Source organism: Triticum aestivum, chromosome 5A, assembly GCF_018294505.1.
Source record: "Triticum aestivum cultivar Chinese Spring chromosome 5A, IWGSC CS RefSeq v2.1, whole genome shotgun sequence".
Classification (NCBI taxonomy): domain Eukaryota; kingdom Viridiplantae; phylum Streptophyta; class Magnoliopsida; order Poales; family Poaceae; genus Triticum; species Triticum aestivum.
The window spans coordinates 681046494-681053622 of NC_057806.1; positions in this window are offsets into that span (position 1 = coordinate 681046494).

The window sequence follows — 7129 nt, forward strand, 5'->3', positions numbered from 1 at the left end:
GCGAATCTGCTTTGCCTGGCTCTCGAGTCGTTGTCTGTTGTCCCTAAACCGCTGTCGGGTCGTCCCTTTATATACATAGGTTGACGCCCGCCGGTTTACAGAGTCCCGAGGCTGGATCATACACGTCTCCGTCTTGGTCTCTATTCCTTCTAACTTATAATACAAGTTACATGAAAGAGTCGGTTTACATCTACAGGCCTTAACTCGCCTTTGGGCCTTGGGCCTTCGTAAAGCGCCACCATCCTCGCGTCTTCATGGGCTTCTGTTTTCATGGAGTTAACCCGGCCACTTTTATCCGGTTTACCTCCAGTAATCATATCCCCAACATTAGGCCCCAGATTGATTTGAACTTGTTCATGTCAATATTCAATAAATAATTCTTGCCCTGGCACCTTCGTATAGATCTGGTAAACCGCCTGACGTCATCCTTTAGATCCGTAGTAAATCGCCATGACATCATCTATTCATTGAAGCTGAAGATACCCTTCATTAATGAATATCCAGCCATCGAGGCGACATCCTTATTAATTATCCATTTTAAGCTCCTCGATTCACGCACTTGTCGCTTATCAGTTCGCCTTATAAATAGGACCAAGGGCCATTCCCTTTTCCCCCTTCATCTCATTCGCTTCTTCTTCCTCCTTGCGACACCTCTGCAACCAAGCGCCGCCGTCGTTGCTGAGCTTCGCCTCCGCCTCTCCGTTGGCTGCTGCATCAACCTGGTTGCACCAGAGATCCGTGGTGTACCTCCGCTGGTTTAACAGCCGTTGTAAGTCCTTTCCTTTCCTCCTTTGTAGATCTGCCTAGGGTTTCCTTGTTCGTCGAAGTTCATCGAGGCTCCGACACTGTTCTTCCCTGTTTCTCCTTAGTCCATGGATAAGAACTTCAAACTTGATGTATTCCATGTAATGGCTTGTCTTTGTTACCACAACAAACCCTTATGCGCATAAAAACTGATCTGGTCCTTTGCGAAATCCTTTGGGACCAACCTTTTTAGGTCTAAATCTTTTTGATTTCCTGTCTTACGGTAGATCCAAAACTTCCCTGCAACCTTGTGAAATCTGTTTTACCTTACTTAGTTATTTTTGCCTTAGATCTGTAGCCTCTTTACCACATAAGCGGTTTACCTTTGTAAAAGCAATCTATCACATACCATTAGTCCCCTGGTGAAACGGCAAGCCCTTTATCTCCATTGTCGTACTCCGGTTTAATAGTATGCATATACCTTTGCTCCGATGTTGCCTTGTCATCCATTATTGTATCAACCTCCGGTTTACGAAATTTACATACTTGTATATCTTTATTCCGTTCACCTTATGCACCATCATGAATGAATTGTAAACCGGTATTTCTTTTCAGCTTTTCACTTGCAATGGCCAAACAGTTTTATGCCTGTAACTGGGCTCCTTCCCGGGTTACCGAGGAGCAGCTTAATGGAATGGTCGGAATTGGTACTTTACCAAAAAAGAATGAGATCCAGTGGCGAGTTCCTGGACCGGAGAATCCTCCTACCCCTAAGCAGGGTGAGGTAGTGGTATTTGTTGACCACATAGGCCATGGTTTCAAACCGCCCGGGTCAAAGTTTCTCCGGGATGTGCTTGCCAGTTTCCAGCTCCACCCTCAAGATATTGGACCTAACTCAGTATCCAATATATGCAATTTCCAAGTCTTCTGTGAAGTGTACTTACAAGAAGAACCAACTGCTGAGCTATTCCGGGATTTTTTCCATCTGAACCGGCGCATTGAATTTGTAGACGGACCCAACACTGAACTTGGTGGCATCTCTATTCAAAAAAGAAAAGAGGTTGAATTCCCTCATGCCAAGCTGCACAGTCACCCCAAAGAGTGGAACCAAACTTGGTTCTACTGTAAAGATACTTCCCCTGAAGACGAGAACCCTCTGTCAGGTTACTGTGCCCACCGGCTTTCCAACACTCATCCACTGCCGCAATGTCTAAGTTCCCAGGAATGGGCCGCATATGCCCCTCAACTCGCCAAGCTCCAAGCCTTTATGGCCAACGGTTTATCAGGCGTCGACTTTGTGCGTTGCTGGACATCCTGGAGCATCTTGCCATTAAGTCGCCGCTCCGGTTTAAGGTGTGAGTACACTGGTGAAGTAGAAGACTCCCAACGTCACATCAACATTCAATTAACCGATACTGAGGGTGTTAAGAAGATTTTGAATGAATCGGAATCTGTCTGCCGCCAAACCGGCTTGAACCCCTTCTACGCAAAAAACAAACTGCCTGATGTAAGTACTATCCTTCCGCTTCACACTTGATATCTTGTAGACTGTACAACTTGTGAATACCCTTCTGCTTGTTTATAAACAGGGTGATGATCCGTTCTGGAAGAAGAAACCTCAAGAAAAAGCGGCAAAGCCTTCCCGTCCCAAGACAAAAACCGTCAAGAAAACCTCAAGGCGGAAGGTAGCTGAACGTATCAGCATGGAACTGGATGACGACCTGGATGAACCGGAAGTGGAGGTAGAATTTGATTCACTTGGTTCCCTTTTTATGCATCTCATTAACAATGATATTTATCAAGAGGGCGCGGAGGGCAGCCAAGCTGACATGTAGAGGTAGTTATCCTTTCCTCCGGTCAGACTCTCTGCCAACGCAAAAAATCCGTTAAGCGATCCGGAAAGTAAGCTTTCACATCCTCTTGCTTACTTGGATCCAACATTTATTTTGAAGAAGCAGCAGCATGAGGCTCGCCGCACAACCCGGCACAGCGGCCAAAAGGTCACTTCGGCCGATTTACCTGACACCCCAGTTCAAAAGCGCCGATCTGAGGTCTCACCTCCTTCTGACAATTCTTATCCCAAAGCAGGTTATTTCCGACAACCTCTTAATCCGTCTGATTCGAATTATTAGGTGACACCTCCCTCATCTTCTGGCGAGTCAACAACGACCCAACTTCCTCCTCTTAAAACCGTAGCTGGTAAGTATTTGAACCCCTCCTTTAAATGTTTCCATACTTTGTATACTATGCTTAACTTTCGCATCTTTTTCTATTTTAAGAGCCAAGACCAGACCCAGCAAAAAGGCTCGGGTGAATAATCCGTCTGAAGACCAGGTGGTTCTTGAACCGGAACAAACAGGTGAAGCGGACCAAACTGTTGAACCGGAGGGTCCCAATCCTGAAGCCACCTTTGATGAGCCACCCCCTCAAGATCACAATGTCTATGAACAACCAGAAGTTGATATTACTGTGCCTGATGCCGAACCGGCAGATCCAATCTGGGCTAGTCCTGTGGGAGCTACTGAGACTCCATCAACTCCAGAAAAAATTGTCGGAGATAAAGAAGGCGAGGTTACCATTACTGGTATTGGTCACACCTCTCCTGGCCATCCTGTAATCTTGGCCAAACATAGTGCCAAGGAAGAGTGTGCTGCCATGAAAAAAGGCAAATGGTGCACTGACTTGTCAAGCTGCGCCCATCGCAGCGCTCAAGAACTCCACTCCGGTTTTCTAAACCGTCTGCACTCAAACCGTGATTATGAAGCCGGCTTGGTGAACTTGATGAAAGAGCGCTATGAGGTATTTTCATCACTTCCCTTTCTTAAATCCAAAGTACAAACATCAACCCAAGCAGCCCTCAAGGGCCGGTTTATGATGAAAATCATAAACCGGGACTTTATAAGACATTAACTTTTACAAACTTATCCTCCATATACCAACTGATCGTTTGAAGTAAATCAGACATGATCATTATGTTCCTATAGTTTTTCACCTGTGTAGCCCCCAAGGGCCGGTTTAGCTTTGCGAGGTAAACTGGGTCTTCCATCAATGCGTCAGCTTTGAACAGATGTACATTAGCCCCCAAGTGTTAAGGATAATGCTTGCATTGTACTTGAGACTTGTTAAAAATATGCTCACAATAGAACAAATAGGCATTAGCCCCCAAGTACAAAGTGTATAACTTGTTATACGCTTGGTACTTCATAACCAGTTTTGATGATATATCTCATCTTTGTAGGCTGAGCTGAATACGAAGGATGCTCAAGCCGTAGACCTTCAAGAGAATGTAAAGTCTCAACAAGCAGAGGCTTCCAAAGCCAAAGAAGAGCTGACCAATGCCTTGGCAGCTATGGAGAAGTTGAAAGAGACCTTCAACAAGGAATGCGCTGACTGGGAAACAGAAAAGGTCGGTTCGCTAAAAAGGCCGAGGACGCAGAGGCAGCCCTGAAGCCGGTGGTGGAAGAACTGACCGGCTTAAAGCGGCAGATTAACTCCATGACTTCCGCTGTGTTTGGTAAGTGCTCTCTCGTGCATTTTGTCTAAGCATAAGATCTTATCAATGGCCGGTTTACTGATGATGAACCATGATAGGGACCCGCATTGCTCATCTGGGCTCTGACATGCGGATGAAACTTAAAGCGGCCTACACCTTGATAGAACAGCTGTTCTCTGGATCCCAGCGTGCCATTTGCACTACAGCGTATAACAAGCCGGCGCCATCGTTGATAAAGGAAACAATTGAGAAGTTGGCCATGCTACCTACCCGGATTAACGAACTAAAGAGATCGGCCGCAAGATCAGGAGCACTAACCACGCTAATCTAGGCTAAGGTATGGATTCCGGATCTTGAACCGGCAAATATCATCAAAGGGTATCCTGGCGTGAAAGAAGACGGCTCGGACTTCAATAATGACGATCTGCGAAGGCTGTCGTGGTTTTGTCACGGCAGATGTCCTAGAGAAAGGACTTAGTCGTGGAGCCATCGCGACGGGTTAGCTTGAAGGGGTTAAAGCGGACACAAGGACGCAAGAGAGTTTATACTAGTTCGGCCCCTTCGATGAAGGTAAAAGCCTACGTCTAGTTGTGATGGAATTGATGGGGTTTCGATGACTAGGGAGCAAACAAGCTTCGCCTATGTCTCGAGTTGTTGTCTGTTGTCCTTGAATCGCCACCGGGTCGTCCCCTTATATACACGGGTGACTCTCGTCGGCTTACGGAGTCCCAATACCGGCTCATAGATGTGTACGGTTTGGTCTCTTCTTATTCCTAACTTACAATACAGGTTAACTACTAATGCCAGTTTATGGCTGCAGGCCTTGAGCCGACCATGGGCCTTGAGCCCTCCTCTGTCTTCTTGGGCTTTAACTTACTTAACTACTGATGAAGTTAACCCGGCCCAGATAGGCCGGTTTACGCCCAATAGTAATATCCCCAACATTAGGCCCCAGATTGATTTGAATGGGTGCATGTCAATCCTTTAATAAAAGCTTCATCTTCAACATCTTCTTATAAATTGGTAAACCGCCATGATGTCATCTTCTCTGATTGCTGTAAACCGGAGTAACGTCACCTGTCATAACGAAGCTATCCATTATGCTTCTTTGTTTAATAGATCGGTGGAAATCGAGGCGACAGCTCCGTTTTGTGGCCCCTTGGTTGTCGCGCCTGACTCATGTTCTTTCGCCTTATAAATAGGACCGAAGGGTCATTCCTTTTCTCCTTCCGTGCCTTCTTCATCTTCCTCGCATCGCCAGCCTCGGAGCTCCGCCGCCGCCGTCGACCTCTGCCTCATCCTTGGCCGCTGCATCAACCTGAGCGCACCAGAACATCGCGGCAACCTTCCGCATCTTCCTCAGCTCCGGTAAATCTTCTATCTTTTCCCCTGCAGATCTTGCCTAGGGTTTTGTAGTTCTTTAATGTTCATCGTCTGCCTCTTGCTCATACAATAGATCTTTAGATGAATCCGCAAATCTTTATTCTGTGCAATGATAGTTGTTTGACCTTTGCCTTTACTTATGCATCTCAAACCATGGGTCTATATGAATGTTTTGCTCATTGGTTCGGTACTGCTCCTTTGAACCTCTAAGTATTTATCTCTTCTCTGAACTTGCTTCAGATCCAATGCTGTAAAGAAATCTTGTGAAACCTGTTTGTGCGTACTTGTCCATCCGCAATCTCAGCTTTTCAATGCTTAGATCAGGCGGTTTAACCTTATAGAAAATTTTCCAAACCGGTATATGCCATTAGTCCCCTTGTTGAACCGCCAGATGTTGGTTGCTTCATGAAACTCCTGTTCAGATAGTTCTGTCTCCGGTTTAACAATGCCCATACCAACGTACCTTGATCAAATGCATTTTTGAACCGGGATCTTCTACCTTGTAGATTCCATCATGGCCAAGCAAGTATATGAGTGCAATTGGGTTCCTTCTCGCGTCATAGAGGATCAACTAGACGATTTAGTCCTGATTGGCACTTTAGGCAGCAAAGATACCATCCATTGGAGGGCTCCTGGCAAAGAATGTCCTCCCACACCTCGAGAAGGAGAGGTTGTTGTTTTCGTAGATCACTTAGCCCGGGGCTTTAAGCCGCCCGGTTCTAAATTTTACTGGGATGTTTTAGCCGATTTCCAACTCCATCCGCAAGACACTGGCCCCAACTCTGTTACAAATATGTGCCACTTCCAAGTGCTCTGTGAGGTGTTCTTTCAAGAGGAGCCCACAGTGGAATTGTTCAGAGACCTTTTCCATCTAAACCGCCGTACTGAGTTTACTGGTGGCTCTAATACGGAGTTGGGTGGTATGGCGATTCAGAAAAGGAAAGAGGTCACATACCCTCACGCCAAGATGCACAGTCACCCCAAGGAGTGGAATCAGACATGGTTCTACTGCAAAGACACCTCCCCTGCTGGTGAGAATCCCTTGCCTGGCTTTCGTCCAGAGTGGCTCAGCAATACACACCCTTTTCCTCAAAGATTGACTTCCCAGGAGAGAAGCAAATATGCTCCCCAGCTGTCAAAGCTCAGAGCCTTTATGGACAACGGTTTAACAGGGGTTGATCTCGCTCGCTGTTTGATATCATGGAGCATACTGCCCCTTAGTCATCTCTCCAGTTTGATGTGCGCGTATACTGACAGCGTTGATGACCCACTGCGACATTCAAAACTCTGGCTCTTTGATGAAGAAATCACAGAGGCTGTGCATAAGATACTGAATGAACCAGAACACGTCTGCGCTAGAACCAGCCTGCTTCCCTTCTGTGCCACCAACAAACTGCCAGCTGTAAGACTTTGATTTTTCTCTTTGCTGAATTTGTTATTGATATGTCTGGTCATTGTTTTTAATATCAGTGTCTGCATAATCAGAGCAATGATCCGTTTTGGAGCAAA